Genomic DNA, 18,091 nt, shown 5'->3' with positions numbered 1-18,091 from the left:
ACCTTGCAAATTCCCTGAAAAAACCATAGGTTTCACACACGTTATAGTTAGGAATTAGCATTAAAAAAAACTTGCAAATTCACTGAAAAAACCATAGGTTTCACACACGTTATAGTTTGCTGGACATTTCACTCATACAAAACCATTCAAATTCCCCCGTTATAGTTAGTTCAGCTAACTATAACTCGCGCGCCCGCAATCCACTTCTGATGACGTCACATATTACATCACTCATGACATGGTCAGTGACATCACTGATGACATCACTGATGACATCTCAAATGACATCACTGATGACATCACTGATGACGTCATATATGTGATAAATTAGTACACCTTCTCCCACCCTAATATAAATTTTGATACACCAACTCAAAATTTCAGACGGCCATTTTGAAAACCATAGAAACTCCAATACTAATAACTACATACCCACTCATTGACTCTTAGATCTATATGCACCTCCACTCACTCACCTGTACAGTCACTCATTCTTACAGTCACTCCGTACAAGACTATCATATGCATTTATACACATATATAGACACTCACACACTACCAATCATCCATTGAGGTACTGACACACATAGTCAGTTGTGCTAATAAATAAACACAGTCCAATTGACTCACCTATACAGTTAAACACACTCAAGTTCACTTACTCATAAAAATACGAAAACATTTTGACATTCTTACTCAATTTCTAGTACAAGCACACACTCATCCATACAGCCAGTCCCGCAATCACACACTCTCACATATAGATAGTTATATACTCTTATACACATATACACTGTGTTTCATATATGTAGTTACTGTCACATGTACAACTGAGATATACATTCAATCACTAACACACCCTTACATACACTCACCCAACCATACAGTCCATCACAGTTCCACTCTTAAAACCATGCACCCATAGATTCACCCACTCACACATCTATGCACAGAGTCACACACACCCCACCCACACATACACTCAGGCACCCATACAGATACTCAGACAACCAAACAATAAGCCATATAGACACTCATATAGCTATTCACAAAACCATGCAGCCACTTATACACCAACACACAGACACATACAGACATTCACACAGTTTAGTCACTAGTCTGCAGTAAGATACATTTAATGACTCACTTATAGAGTCAGTTACGCACCTAGAAAATCATCCATTCACTCACTTTTACACCCACTTATTCTTCAACAGGCCTTTCCCTATAAATATTAAACATATTAAAACTGTTCAGAAACACATAGTCAATGGATGATGTCATCAGTGATGTCATCAGTGATATCATTTGAGATGTCATCAGTGATGTCATCAGTGATGTCACTGACCATGTCATGAGTGATGTAATATGTGACGTCATCAGCAGTGGATTGCGGGCGCGCGAGTTATAGTTAGCTGAACTAACTATAACGGGGGAATTTCAATGGTTTTGTACGAGTGAAATGTCCAGCTAACTATAACGTGTGTGAAACCTATGTTTTTTTCAGTGAATATATATATATATATATATATATATATATATATATATATATATATATATATATATATGATTTACATGACCAGTTCTACCAAACCGGAACGCATCTTTTGTCTTAGTCTCCACATTCCCAAAACGAACCTTCCAAAAACAAATGATATGATTATCATCATACTTGAACATCCTAAGGGCCTCTGTATATTTTGTTACTCCCAGTCTTTGACACAGTGGAATAATCCATCTTTTCCTGCAGATGCTATAAACGGGACAAAAACAAGACATGTTCAAGACATTCTTTGGAAACACCATGCATTGAGCACTGGGCTAAGTTAGTTTCCTTGTTTTAGGCCCAACTAGCTATGAACAAGAACGATTGATAGACAAAGATCCATGCCGAAACTGCAGATATAGATGGCTAGCTAATGGTGGATGCATGTCGTCCAGAAAGTTCTCCTTCCTGAAGAAATTTTTAACAGAGAGGAAAGTTTCCATCAAAGAACCTTGGCTACGCCTAGAGAGCTGCAATAAATCTTTGGCTTGCCAATACACTGATTTAAGCAATGCCTTAGATGTAGCTCTTACTGCACCATGGGGACTCCCCAAGCTCTCAAGACACGTTTCCAATAAAGTGATCTTAATGTATCTTATCCATGCAGTATCTAAGGAACCAGGAATAGTCAAAATTTCTTTCAGGTCTTAAAAATAGGTGATTAGAGCTGGCCGTAACCCTATTTTATCAGTGATTGGTCTCAGCCCCAGGTCCTGCCTAAGTAGCAGCAGAGGTGTGCTAGCAGGTAATCCTATAAGCTGCCTCATAAATCGGTTTTCCACAGCTAAAAAGAGGTCCACTTTAACCCCATAATTCAGCTCCATAACATGCATCCCCAGTGCTTGAGAATTATATATATGTAGGGCAAGGTTTATTGGTCGGAAATGGCACATTAATATAATCTAAATTATACTCCCCGCTGCCTGTTCCAGCCTAAGCCTATGGCGCATGAGGTGGGTATGCCACCCATATGCTCTATCAGGGTGACACCCACATAATCAAATGTACTGAAACGCTCAAGGGAGAGGCCTGCTAACTTGGGGTTTACTCTATTTAAGTTCCCTGGGTTGAAAATCATGAACTTTGCATAAGTTGATCCCCAAGCCCCCCTCATTACAGAAGCTGGTGAAACAATCCAACAGCCTCTGTAACCCCACAGGTGTTTAAGAGAGGAGCAACATATCATCTGCAAACATAAGTGCAGGGATCCTCAACTTAGCCTGCCTGGGTGCATCATTATCACACAGCGCAAGATAATCTACAAGGCCGTCAATATAAAGAGAGAACAGTGTGGGAGCAAGGATACACCCTTGCCTTACTCATCTGTCCACTGGGAATGATCCTGTTAATTCTCCAGATCTCCCACATCTCACTTGTGCGCAGAGAAACATAAGCCACCCCTTATAGGGCCTTCAGAATTTCACAGGCTGCAACCAGTGGTAAAGGATCTGAGAGGGCCTTCCATGACATTATAGGCTGCAACCAGAGGTAAAGGGCCTACCACTTTGTGGATCTTCAGAGCATCTTCAGAACTAGAGGTAAATTACCTACCCCTTAGCAAACCTTCAGAACAACATAGCCTGCAAGCACAGGGAAAGGACCTACCCCCTTAGTGGGTCTCCAGTACAGTACAGGCTGCAACAGGAGGTAGAGGGCTCACCACAGTAGAAGGTCTCCAGTGCAACACAGACTCCAGAGGTAATGTACCTCACTCCCTTACAGTGACTCCAGTGCAGCACAGGCTGTTACTAGAGGTAAAGGACGTCACTCCCTTAGAGTGACTCCAGTGTACCACATGCTGCAACCAGGGATTCTAACTTTACTCCCTTAGAGTGACTCCAGTGCAGCACAGGCTGTTACTATAGGCAAAGGATTTCACTCCCTTAAAGTGACTCCAGTGCAGCACATGCTGCAACCAGAGATATTGACTTTACTTCCTTAGATGACTGCAGTGCAGCACAGGCTGAACCAGAGGTAGAACACCCATTCCCATTACATATTGCCTAGGAGCACAGACTGCAACCATGCATAAGACTCCTAAAAGACATCACATTTTATAGGTTTCAAAGTCAGTACTGTATGCGTTTTATATTAGTCGTTTTGTTTACAAACATACCGCTCTCACAAGACAATCGCAGGAGTGGAACACACAATACCCTTGGTTGACTACGATGGGGCTGTGCTTCCTCTACGGCTGTCACGATTTGCTCGCAAGATAATACATTTGGAATTAAGTTTATAACGGTGTATTTTTATTGTTTTGAAGAAAGTAAGACATGAGACGTGTTGCTTAAAGTAGAACAACAAGTGAGGTATTGTTATTTAGATATTAAGTAGTGGTGGACTGAGCTCGAATTCCGCAGAGCTTCCGAAAAACACTGCGAGCTTCTGCGAAGTTCTGTGAGCGGCAGAATTCCAGTCGGCACAAAGTAATTTTGTCTGTGTAGCTACTAGTTATAAGATGTTTCACGAATTAGAATGAAGAATTGTTCCCCAGATGCTGATTCCGCACATGTTGCAAACCTGGCTGGTGAAGTCAGCCTCTCATCCTTCCAGATTAAGAAAATGATCACCAGCAAAACGGTTTACAAAGTGCCATGAGGCTAACACGTTTAGGGAGAACCACACAAAAGAATGTGTTGCTGCTTCATCTAATATGCTTATTCTTTGTATCATGTGATAATCACATTTCTCATATCTAGTGCTGTACTGCCAACAAATTATGCAATAATGTGCAAATTACTGTGGCTCACTACTTGTCCATGATGATAGTAAACAGAAGATAAAGGTATTTAGAAGGCTTAAGAAGTAAAGCACAATAAATACCACACAGTTTAGTATTTATGGGGGCATCTTCACAAGGATTTATCGCCGAGTTATTGGCACTTTATCGCAGTCAAACTGGTGATAAATTTACCTCCCTATTCACAAACTGGTGTTAACCGCCCACAGCACCAGTTTACCCGCGATAGCAGTGCAAAAAACATCGCCACCGAGGCCCCCCGCAACTATCGCTAATGAGATGCAGAGTGGGCATTCCCGTACCAAAAGCCATGACAACATCAACATTCTCAACAACCAGACAGATCGGCGATAAAAACACAAAGCAGGTGATAAGGCGCGTTAGCACCAGGAAATCTAGACCTGCTCTGACCTGGTGTTAATTCGGAAGGCAGCCAGCACCACAAAAGGGAGACTAGCCCAGGGCCACATCGGAAGTGCAACAGATGTCAAGGAGCCACCCATCATGTGGCCCGGACACCCAAGAGGGCCACAACACCCACCGACACCACACCAGGACCCCACCCCACACCCTAAACACCCCCCCAGACAACCACAGAGGCTGCGCAGACAAAGACACCGGAACCCCAGGAAGCATACTAGCCGCCCAGACCCAACCTCAGACAATGTCACTGTCCACCACAGGCTGAAAGGGACAACCACCCCACGCATCCCGACCATCATCGCCCAACAGGCCTACGGCACCAACACAGCGGACAACCAGTATCCCACCCCACACCAAGCTGCGGGCTTGGTTGCACCTGTTGGCCCTTGGCAACCCCCAACCAACACCCGCCAGAGTCGGAGGAGTCTCACTGCCAGCCACATCCAAGTCCCTCACACCTGCCCTGGACATCACCGTCATCCTGGTACCCCAGTCCCCATACGTCAAACACAATGCGCAGTTCACGCTGGAGACCAAGCAAGGATCATACGCCATGGCAGGATGCACGCACGTGTTGGGGGAAATCCACAGCACACATGTCCCACCTGTGCCCTCTGGTGACACAACACACAATCACCACAACAGAAAGCACATGTCCCACCCCAATGTGCAGGCAACAACAGAACACCGTGGAACCCCCAACAATGTCGCCTTCAAATACACAGCCAGGGTGCATGAGTCCGTCATCCTCCGACAGTCCATCAGCAACCAACGTTTCACAGGATGGCACAAAGGGAAAAGCATAGCCCCTTGGCTAGTTCCAAATGAACACCCCACTCATCTCAACTCCACAACCATGCAAATCACAACTCTGGCAATGCACACATCACAAAATCACAACAAACATGCACAACAACATGCCCACCCACCAGACACGACAGAACAACTTTAATGGTTACCTGGCCAAGCCGTGAACATGAGCCTGCAATGGCATAGCACCTCAGCCCCCCAACAGCCTAATGTGGGGAGAGGTGACAAACAGGCATGTGTGAAAGATACAGTAGTACCTTGATTGGGAAAGTACACAATGCCAAGAGTGGCGGAGATGTGCTGGACAGACCGCAGTAAGCAGCACATACCCATATCAATGGTGACGTACAGCTCTGGTGTATGGAGTGTAGTGGACAGTGGATGCAACCATGTCACCACAGCCAGTGGGGGACCTCAAGGAAATCTTGCCTGTTACGCCCCCCTAAGCGTGACCGTAGTGGGATGGCCCGGCGTACGCCACGCCTGCGCAGTGGAGTGAATAAGTATCATGTTGCCCTGGGCGTGGTCCTCATCCGGAAAGCCCAACGTCTCTGCCAGGGCGGCGCCTCTCACCCCGCCCCGAGGTCGACGCCATGCTCTAGAGTGGAGTTGCCTGCGAAGCTGTGCGCCTGCCGGACCACGAACCAATCCGGCTTGCCCCTGCTCAGCCAGGCCTCACTGATCACCTGCTGACACCAGCGTGTGTCAAGGAGGGCCCACCACGTTCCGGCTCAAGCTCCAGGCCTGAGTCCTGCAACCTTGGCAGCCTCCTCAGACCATCACGGCCTCCACGACACGGGCCCGCTTTACTCCTTTTTTATTGATGTACTCTACTGCCGCCTCAGGCCTACTCCTCGGCCCAGTAGGTCCCATGTGTGAAACTGAGTCCCGTGTCATGAATGGCAGTGACTCCAAACACGGGCCACTGGCAACAGCACCAGACTCCCTTCGATCAGTGAGGCATACTTCCATATGGGCTTCTTGTGACACGTGGTGCCACTATCCTGGTTCAACGCCAGCCGGCGACACGTGGTGCCACTAACCCTGTTCAACGCCAGCCGGCGACACGTGGTGCCACTGAACCTGAACTACGCAGGCCGGTGGGCCATCCAACCTATGCCGGCAACACTCGGTGAATGGGCCGTGCTGACCGCTGCCTCAGGCCTATACCACGGTCAGGTAGCTCACACATTTGGAACTGAACATCGGACCTTCAAAAGGCAGAATACATGTCATCGCACGCACAGAGAGGCGTAAGAGGATGACGCGTTACAGTCCGGAGGGAACAAGATCATCGTTATGGAGGTGTTTGAACACTACCGACAACTGCCCTTGTGTCACAAACTCTGTGATGCCCCAGCCAACGACACGTGGCTGTGGGCCACTGCTGACCGCTGCCTCCGGCCTAAACTGCGGTCCAGTATGTCTCTGAGTCTTCAGTTTGCAATGGCTGAGTTCGTATCAGCGTACCGGCATCATCGCAGACAGCATCCCCTCTCAGCCCTGATGCCACTAAGTCTGTTCCCCGACAATCATGGACACTCTCTGGTCGAACTTTGGTGGCGTCTGAGCCTATGGACTAGGGGGCAGTTTTCATTTTCATGTTGCTGATACCTAATTGGTGGTGGCAACGAGGCTGTCGCATTCCACTCCTCTATTTGCCCTGGAGGACACCTTCCACTGTCCCCCGATACCCTCCGCAACATACATCTCAGACATTGATGGTGACCTGCTCAGGTCGCATGGCCCATCTGACTGCACCGCAAGTCACCGTCCCGTGGCTGGGTGCCTGTGCCGGCTGCTGTGCATCCTGGGCCACTAACTCTGTGCTAGTCAGGTCCGGGACCCCTTCTTCTGAGATATTGGATGGCCCGTGAAGCGTTGGCCATGGGGTCGCACACCAAATGGAGTCATGAGCGGCCCGGACTTGGCATCAATGCAGAATGCACATGCCACCACCGCAAGGACCACCTCCAACAGCCATCTGCCACAGTCGAAACGGTGGTCCTGACAGACTTGCGGAGTTGCTCATATCTAACAAGGATGCCATCATCGGCCTGATACCCTGCTCAGCACTCCAGGTGCCAGTGACTCAGTGCACCGCAAGCCATTGTCCGTTACTGGTTGAGTTATGAGCTGTGGAGAGGTTGCGCAGCTATGTCACCTCAAACAGTGTGGGGGCCCTGAGATGGGGAAGATGATGCAGGTATGACACACCCCACTGCATCAGGTATCTGTCGGAGGGACACATTCCGAGACTTTTTCTTCACATGGGCGCGCGCATCTCTAGTGTCCCATCCCCAGTGCACTGCAACTCACGGACACTTCTGTTTGCATGTTGGCTGTCCTCTAGACTTTCTCCCACTCCCTCCATGTTGCTCAGCAGTTGGCTCTTTTATGCATGTGTTTTCTGTTTACGTTGCACTGGTGTCTGATGTTCAAGTGGTTGCCAGCATCAGACTTTCCGTGCATGCTGGCTTACAATCACCCCACACACATCCAGCACAGTCATCACTGTAGATGTGACCCTGCCAATAAAGGGGTCCGTAGCCAGTTCGACATGATATCTGTGTGTGTCCCTGTAGTCTTGTTGTATACATGAGGGCCCTGGGCCCTACGCCATTACATTGTGCTGTGGACATCGGATGCAGGCATGTCACTGCAGGCAGCATGTTTGAGCTTGGACATGTAGCTTTGTCGTCACACACTCAATTCATAAGGGGAGTGGCCAGGGCCGTCGTACGCAGAACCAACATGGGTGTGTGACTGATATTTAGGCGCCCTGCCCGTGTTTCTGTACTGTGAATGTGCAACCGCATGTATCTCTATGGCAGTGTGGGTCTCCTTTGTGGGGTGTTGGTAGGCCCTGAAGGGTGATGGACACATACGTATGTGTCCTGGTTCGCCTTCCATGGGTTCGGCCCCCACCCACACCTGTTGGGCCACCTCCTTTTGGCATGCAGGAACATGGCATTGGGGTGCGATGTGTGGGTGGGTGAAGTGTCATGAGCCAGCTGTGCTTGCAGGTGGTTCCTGATGTGTGGTCTGTTGCAGGCTGGGTGTTCGCCTCTGAGTAGCTTGGTTGTCCGGGTCCTGGTGGGGGGTTGCGTGGGATATCCATGTGCTGTTTTAGGGTGTCGGTGTCGACGGTGAGGTGGTCCACTCCGGCATCACTGATGTGTTGTATTCTGTGCTCTGCTGAAGGTGTTTACGATGTAAAGGGGAGGTGCGTATTGACTTTGCGTTGACATATATGTTGGCGCATTGTGCAGATTTGCATGCTGACTGTATGGCAATGTACATTGTGACTGTTCAGGGGTGCTGAATACTTCTGCGGGACAGTGTACATTTGGAGTACATGACGGATGTGAGGTCGTAAGCGTACATTTCCATTTCACAATTTCCTGTTCTGTCAGATGTGGTAGGCATGTTTCTGTGCATGTGCGGAGCCAGTTGTGTCCTCTGTTCTTCAGTGTCAGCTATGCGGGTTGTTCCACGTTGTCGTCAATGTGTGTGTGCTGTTTGTGCTATGTTTGTGTGCTGCAGTGTGCTGAGGGGATCGGGCCCATGGACCTGGGTGATTGTTGGTGTGCAGTGTGCTACACCTCATTGTGCCTGTATGCCATTGTGCCCACTCCGCCCATCCCCCCATTCCCTGTTGATGTTGTGTCAGGTCCTCTCGAGCTGTATCCGTACTCCCTACTCCTTGCACCATCTCCACACTGATGACTGTGGCCTGAGTTTCCTTCAGCTCCTCCGGTGGCGCTGGACTGCCACCTCCTGTCGCTGTTGCTGCCTTCCTGTTGGCAGCGGGTTTGTGCCTTTAGTTTAGGTAGTCACATAATGCCGGCACCTATTGGACTCCTGGATTGGCCTCCTGGGCACTCCAACTGCAATCCAGGTGGTCTGCTTGTGGGTCAGTTGCTGGTAGTGTTCTGTCACCTCCGTGGCGCTGGTCTAGGTTTCCTGCAATCTGCACCTCGTCTTCCTCTCCCTCTTCTCCTTGGCCTTCCCGTTGTTCCTTGCTGGTAGTCTGTGGGGGTTGTGGGGTTCGGGTTGGCCCCTCCGCTGTGTCAGGGTGCATCCATTTTGCTATGCACTTTGGATTGTTTTTGGTGTATTTTTTCTGTGGTTTTTATAGGGCATAGTTCCGCCAGACGCGTGGGATTTGCTGGCCTGTGGCTGGTTTTCGCTACTTTTTTTACCGAGGTTGCACTCATCGCATGTTTTTTTGCATTCGTGTATCGCATTTATGCTGCGTGGCGTTGATTTTGACCCAGACATTTGGTGCGTTGTCTGCTGACTATCGCATGCTACCGCCTTGTTGTGAATCCCACGTTGTCACAGGGTTATTTTCCCGCGATAGGCCGCGATATTGAAAGTTGCGTTATGCTACTCTTGCGGTAGTTATCACACATTCTTGTGAATATACCCCATGGTGTCTTCTGATTACACTGATACATGGGAAAAAGTGATGCACCGGCAGCGCAAGGGGCTTGTAAATAAGCCCCTAAGTGCTCATGCAAGGAGCAGGGCAGTACTGGTGGTGGGAGGAAGGAACAGAAGGCAAACTTTGGAAGTGCAGCTCTTCTGATTGCCCCCCGCCCCCATAAACACACATGGCAGTCAAACATTTGGCACATAAGGGCACATTTCATTATAGAACTGTTGTACGAGGGTACCGCGAGTACCTAACAACCTCCTGTCTTCTGCTGTTCCTCCAGAGCAGGCAGGGTCCAAGCAGTCAGGCATCATACGGGGGCTCCAGAGTCCCTTCCACTGCTCTCTGCTCATCTTCAAATGCACCCTATGTGAACGGGGAAGTGTTGACAACTTAGAATCCCAGTGTATATCCAGTACTTCACACACTGGAAAATTCGAATCAAATGAAAGTGTGGAAAACGCGGGTCTGCCAATATTAGGTTTGTCCTGATTAAGTTGTGGGCCGAAAAAGTGCCTATTTCCAAAATAAAAGAGTTTCAAGGCACTTGCATGATTCTCTACAAATTCTAGATTTCTGTTGATTTCATTCGGGTCACTGATCTCTAGCTATGAAATGTCAAAACAATCAATGTTAATGCTGTCAGGGCAGTATTTTATTGCACCTTGCTGTTTTTAGTGTTTTTCATTTAACAACAGCAAACTTTAACAAAATTTTATGAACGTTCACCTATAATTAACAACGCAAACTACATTATCATTGTGCATAGATAGAACTGCAACACACAGGACTTTCCTCTCATTTCCTGCCACTTTGAACCAGCATGGTCACTTTTCAGACATCTGTCACCACAGCACCAGACACAGCAACGACGGATTTTGTTGTGATTACCATTCTGTTAGGTAACAGTAGTTCTTTAGGCATGAATTCTAGCATACTGAATCACTCCTTAAAATAAATGTTTCCGAGATGTTCGGCTTAGTGGTGCTGGGTAGTGTAGGAAAGTGCCCCTTTTTGCATGGTTAACCACCACTTTTTGCCTGATATCTGATGTACTTTGACAGATTGTGCACTGGGTCCCTGCCAATCAGGTTCTCAGTGCCTGTGTTCTTTTTCAAACCTCTACCTTTGGCTCCACAATTGGCACACCTCTGGCTCACCTTTAAGTTCCTGGTAAAGGGTACCAGTGGTACCAAGGGCTTTGTGGCCAGAGAGGTCTCCAAGGGCTGCAGCATGTATTGTGCCACCCTCAGAGACCCCTAACCAAACACATAAACAATGTTACTGCAGACTGTGGGTTTTGGTGCAGACAAAACTTCAGAGTCAACATGGCAGACATCCCTGCGTGCATGCCGACCAACAACTACCTGTGGCATAGGTAATCACCCATCAGGCAGGCCGTCCAGCCCTAATGCAGGGTGCACTGTACTACAGGTGAGGGCATAGCTGCACAAGCAATGTGCTGCTACAGTGTCTACGTCCATTCTTAGACTTTGTAAGTGCAGTGAAGCCATATTGAGTACATTGGGTGGGAGGTTGCAATTACAAACTCCACAGTTTTAATGAATGCTAAGGAGTTTGGCATCAAACTCCTCAGCATAGTAAACCCACGCTGTTGCCAGTGTTGGATTTATTACAAAATGCACTCAGAAAGTATCTTAGAATTGCCCCCTAGACTCCCTTGTGTAAAGCTGACTGGTCTGCATCAGCCTGCCACACATAGACATGTTTCTGACTCCCTGAGGTGGGAGCCTTTGTGCTCTCGTGGATCAGGGACAAAGGCTGCCTGGGGTGGACGTGCTTCACACTTACACCCCAAGCAAGAACAGCATTCAGAGCGGTGAGCCTGGAAGGCTTCCTGCCCTTTGATATGCTTGTCAGGGCGTCTCCAGCCAGTGGAGATGCCCACCCCCTTGACCAAGCCCCACTTTTTGTGGCACGTTCGGCTGGAAAATTAGTAGTCAGGAGAGGTGTGTCCCCTCTCTGCAAGGCCCCTCCTCCCCTTAAGGTGCCCTGGACCCAGGTGGCCCCCTCCTTAGGAAATCCTCCATCTTGAATGGAGGAGTTATACCCAATCAGGTTAGGGGGATGCCCCCTTCCTAAAGGATGGGGCGTCTATTGGTGTTGTCACTCTAAAGCCAAGTAGCCCATTGGCTCCCATCTGCCAATCTCTGAAACACTCTAAATTCAGTATTTAGGGTAACCCCTGAACCTTGATCCTCAGATTAGATGGACCAAAGAAGAAGACAGAAGAAGACCGCTGACGGACTATAAACTGAACAGCTGCAGACAGAACTTGGCAAGAACCCCGCCACCTGTAACCGTTTCAACAACTGGACCTGCTGTCCTTCCAGAGACCCTGTAAGGCCTCCAAGAAACCCCAGAGACCTTTCAGCCTTCACCAAATCACCAAGAACCTCTCTTTAGGCTAGAGGCTCTAGTCCCTAGCATTCGCCGCTACAAGAACCGCAGTAGGTGAGGACCAACACTTATGTCAATGCTACTCGCTACTGCAAAAGAACCCCAAGACCGCAGTAGCAGAGCACTGACACTTGAGTCGACCCGACTCTGCCCTGCCAGAAGAAAGCACTGCAGCTGGACGGCCTCCACGAGCTAGAGGGATCCTCTCAGTCCAATGGCCCAAGCTGTTCACAACTCCATTCCTGAGAGCATGTACCATTCTGCAAGTGACCCTGTTGGCCTCCTCCTGCCCGCATGACCGCGTCCTCTCCGTGACGGTTCGATGTCCAGAGAATTCCTCCATTCCCGGCGCATCTCCATGACCTGCACTGCTTGGTTGGCGGTGCCTTCCTTCGATCTATAGTGACCGCGATGGTAACAGTATTGGCGGTCTACTGAATTCTATTCATCTCCATTGCTCTGTGCTGACTGCGAGGATAAATATAATTGCCAGTATCGACATCTGTGGCGTCGATCCTGAATCCGGCACCCCATCGGGTACCCCCAGTCCCCATTGACGAACCTTTGGCTTAGTGACCTCTGCACCCGACTGCCCCAGGGCCTCTGATCGTGCAGAACCTACCTTAAACTGAACCTTGTCCAGTGTGGGTCTAAATCCTTAAAGACTGCAAGAAAATATTCCTACTGCACTTTTAAAAGTATTGCTACTCCAAAAACTGTTCTTTACATGTAACTGTTTCTTTGCTCTAGAAATAAAATAATCAAATAATAATTTTTGATACAAAACAATTGGCCTGGATTCATTTCATTTCATTTCAAATTGCTTTATTTTGGTCAGTAGGGCCATAAAAGAACAATTGATATACAATAAATACAATATGCAACATAATTAAGAATCCTTCGCAGAAGAGATCATAAAAATACATCAGTTAATAGATAAAATCTATACATAAAAATATATTCATGGTGGGTTATCAAATTAAAAGATATTGTTAAAACTGAATAATATTGATAGCAACAAAACAGGCCAAAAGGAATGCACTTGAATAATGCATGTCATATCGGAGGGCGGCAAAGGGCTTTACTATGAATCACCCTCTGTTATATTCCCAAGTTTGGCCCATGTAGTGAAGCAGCTCATTTCTTACATTGTCCTAACAAATAACATTTTCTGCTGTGACCTTTTGCACGTGTTTGTATGCACAACAATGTTGTATTAATTTCCCTGAAACTAAACTTGTTTTCACATCAAGTTTTACACATTATCACATTGCCCTGAACATCATGTACCAGGTCTCGTTTCGTACCATGTACAAATGTTATCACTATCTTCATCCACGGGGCAATAGGGCAATTGACATATACATGACATCGCTAATCTATATGTACATTGGAAAGCTGCTTTCTATTATAAAAGATGAGTAGCCCCTATAGATTAGCAGAGGAGTCCCTTCTGCTGGCTCCGAGGTCCTTGCATGCTGAGAAATCACCACGCAGCGGTCTGACGTCTTGTGAGGTGTGCCCTGTTCATGACCAAGATGGGGTCCTTCACTCTATCCCATCAGGTAATGGGGTTGCATCATCCCTTAGGGAGATTCTTGGCTTTACACCTATTCACACTCTAGGTACACTTAGAGTAGGGTTTGTATCGTAGGAGTACGCTTGATTACCGCCTTGTTTTATATACCTGCATATATACTTTGCTTTAGCACCATGGTAGAACTATATCTACTATTTACGCTTTTGGTGCTTGTAATCACGTTTAGCTGCTTCTATTAATCATTGCAGCACACGTATTTTATTCAAAAATAACATTGGTTCAATACATTTATTGAAAATGTCCGACTGTATATTCGCTGCGTATTTCTCTGAGAATAAGTAAGCACGATTGACTGAGCGAAAGGTTCTGTACTGTTTCCACAATCCTTGAGGGGTAAGGGTTGTCATGTTCAGTGGTTGCCAGAAACCATTCACTTCCTCGTAGGTTGGGGTGCTTAGGGTGGCACTGTGAGCTAGCTGGTCCATAGGTCAGCATATAGCCTTAGCTTAGTGAAGGTATCACCTATGTATTGGCTGTAGGTTAATCAAGTACGGAGGATTGGAAGTTCCCACGTTGTGCATACCATATCTGTATAAATGTTTAGCTAAATACTACTCCTCTGACAATGACCGAACGAGCTGTGGACGTTGAAGAACAGGTAGTTGCACTAAATATTTCGTAAAATAGCATACAGGCAGTTACCATGAAATTATTACAACATGGCCTCCCGGCAACAGGTGGAGATGTTACCTTTGTGGCTGAGGCACATGAAGCATTCAGAACAGAGGTATTCTATTCTTGTGTTAAAGTCCCACCTGCAGATGCACAAACACGGTTATTTCTTAAATACATCGAAATTGAACCACCTGATGAGTATTTCCCATACGTGGACTTAGAAGTCCCGTTAACTTACCAAGAGTACCTTAATTGGTTTAAAGGTGCCCTACCCAATACCACAGAACACATGAGACTCAGTCCGCAGAGAAGGAGCGACCTGGCCGGTCTTACCTTCATATACACTGCATCCAGACATTGTTTGTATTTGTAATTGTATTTTATTCTTGTAGAGCGCTACTGTCACCCAACGGGTATCCTGGCGCTAGACTGAGATGGTGAAGGAAACTTTTAACCGGTCAGATAGCCGCATGCAGACCATGAGAGAAGTCGAGGTCGGCCAGGAGATGCAGGATAAGGAGATCAGGAGATCAAGGGCTTCTCCCTAGGGAATAGCCAGGTTTTCAAGCTGTGCCTAAAGTTCATCATGTTGCCTTGTCAACAGCAGTAATGCATACACTCTACAGAGATTTAGTAAAAAGTTACAGAAATCTTACACAATACATAATGAGAACATTAACAGTTCAACCTTCAAGGGCTGCTAAGGCTACACAACAACATATGACTACTACAGGTATCTGCCCACAAACACTGAATGCCGTTATGGGTAGATTCCCACCAGCCCAGCAAATCCCACTTTGGATAGTACAAATACAGCACAGATGGACGCAGTTTTGCCCCATATGGGACCGAAGGAAAAACACAGAATACTGACAAGTTACTTGCCAATGGGGATGGCTCCCTTGGTAGAAGATTGTATCACTCGGTGTACAATTTTTGCTGCCATATATACCAGTACACATGGTACTCCTTCGATCACAGTCATACCAGATGCACTGTAACAGATTCAGAATGAGTACGGGGCAGAGCCTGCTTTAGATATGGGGTTGAAACTGAGGGGCAATTTTGCCCAGGAATCGGCCATTATGTTGAGTAATATAAAAGGGGAGGCAGCAGCGGTGACTATACGCCAACGCCTGAGGGAATTTACTCCTGCACAGCAGTAGCGAGAATTGCCTAAGATTATTGGAGATACATATGCTATGCTTGGTAGAGATAATCTGGGAGCCAGTCTTGGGATACCAATATTTAAGAGCAATTCAGTAAAGGATAACTCTAAGCAAACACCCAAATCTTCACAGAAAAATGGGATAGTAAACAAAAAATAAACAAAACAAACACCGTCATGGGGTCGGTCTCCTCAACAGGAGCACACCAAGAGAAAATACAATTTGAGTAACCATGACAATATTAGAAAGCCTGGCAGGTATAAGGATACTGGCACATGTTCCTCTCATTCCTTTCAGGAGTCATCCAAAAAACGTAAAGGACGGACTGTCAGAGCACAGATCGAAAGAGGGATTCAAGCTCAAGAGGGAGACACATTGCACTTTCGACTACATCTTTAAACAGGAAGATAAACAACAGACTTCTAAACCTCAATTTAAAAAGAAAAACGTAGTCAGGATTAAAATTTAGAAATTTCCAGGCTACGTTCAGACTCTGCTTCTGAACGGGAAATGGCAGTGACGATGCTGAACAGCACGACAGAAGTTACAATAGCTCGTCAGAACCTGATGGATTGTCTGGGGATAGTAGTGCTGAGTGAGCATATCATGGTAAAAACACCTGATACAAGGGTAAGTGTCCAACATCGTTTATACAAAATAACACTCCAATTGGAGGGGGACATACAGAGGAAGGTAAAATTACTCTTTTGGGAGAACCTGACATATGGTTACAGTATTCTTTTGGCCCAAAAAGATTTGCCACCTGATTTCGTAATGGATTGCCTTATGAGGGAAGAAGTTATTTTACCTGCTTTGTCTGACCTCGTACCAGAATCTGTTAAAAATTCATATGTTCAGGAGTGGCTGTTTGCCTTAGCTCCTGCACTTTAACGGAATCATTTTGGGTGGGATGATCAGTCACCTCATCACCAAATTCCATTATAATCAATTCCACAACCACAGAGACAATACCCGTTTAAACATGAGGCAAAGAAACAAATCAGGGAGATCCTAGATCAACCAGAGAGTGATAAAAAATTGCACCTCACCTATGAATAATCCCTTGTTTACCTAATGAAACCCGATAGTTCATATCATCTGGTCTTAGATTATAGACATTTAAATGCATCCACAAGTACACTTGCAGTACAAAATGCACATAGTGCCGCATTAATAAATAACATGTCTTGAAAAAATATAAAACAACAATAGGCATCTCAAAGGGATGTTTCTGCCAAAATATAGCGCCTAAGAGCTGAAATTTGACTGCATTCTCTGCGCTAGGCCACAGCACCAGTTGTGTTGATTACCACAAGGGTATAAGAACAGTCTTGGCCTGTTTTCAGCCAAGGTAACAGAATTACATAAAAATTTTGATGAGGAGGCAATTTCCTATGGAGAGGACATTTACCTGACAGACAATGAATTAATGGAACAGTTGTCTAGGGTGAACCATATAATTCTTGGGTTTGCCCACCTGGGATACAAATTCAATATTAAAAAATCAAAAATTGGCCACCGCAGTACCCTATTTTTAGGGTACGAATCGTCAAGTGAAGGCAAAAGCCTGGTGGCACAAGTTTTTTTTTAAAAAACGTGCACTGCTCCAACCTCCAACAATTTTAGAAGGATATACATTTTGGATTGCGCAGAAAAAACGGTGAAACTTTTCTATGACTTTTCAGTACATCATTGGACACAGGAGTATACAGATATTATACTTTCTGTACAAGCTGACATAATAGCTTCTAAACATTACATACACATGTTAACACAACTAACCAGGTGATCAGCGTAGTCACTGGTCCAACTGGGTACACCTATATCAGTTACAATGAAGGCGATACAGTCCCTATCACATTTGTACATGAACCCTGAAATGCATTTTTGCACCAACTGAGAAGATGCTCACAGAGGTACAGACTGCTGTAGTGAGAGAGAGAGAGCTCTAGCACAGGGGAAACACATAATGGTTGTGACCCTGGTACCGACCCTAGAAGCCGTTACAAAGGCAAGCATCCCGAATGCTAAAGCATTACACCCACAATGGATTCAATGGACTAACTCTCTCACTGCAGCAGATGCAGATTACAGATTTGATTCTATATTACAAACACAGATTCTTGCAGCATGAACAAGAAGATCCTCTGCTGAATGAAATAATGCCTCTAGATCAATATGAATGTATCATTCACAACAGTATCCTGCGGCATGCATAATAGTGAAAGGGCCCAGGCATGATGGAAAGTTTCATACTGGGAAAACACACACTCAATCCCTAGAGGATTGTAAGCCACAGCTGGCCGAACAAAAAGCCTTGATA

This window comes from Triturus cristatus, chromosome 3_1 (assembly GCF_964204655.1).
Source record: "Triturus cristatus chromosome 3_1, aTriCri1.1, whole genome shotgun sequence".
Lineage (NCBI taxonomy): Eukaryota > Metazoa > Chordata > Amphibia > Caudata > Salamandridae > Triturus > Triturus cristatus.
Note: the sequence above shows the minus strand (reverse complement) of the source record.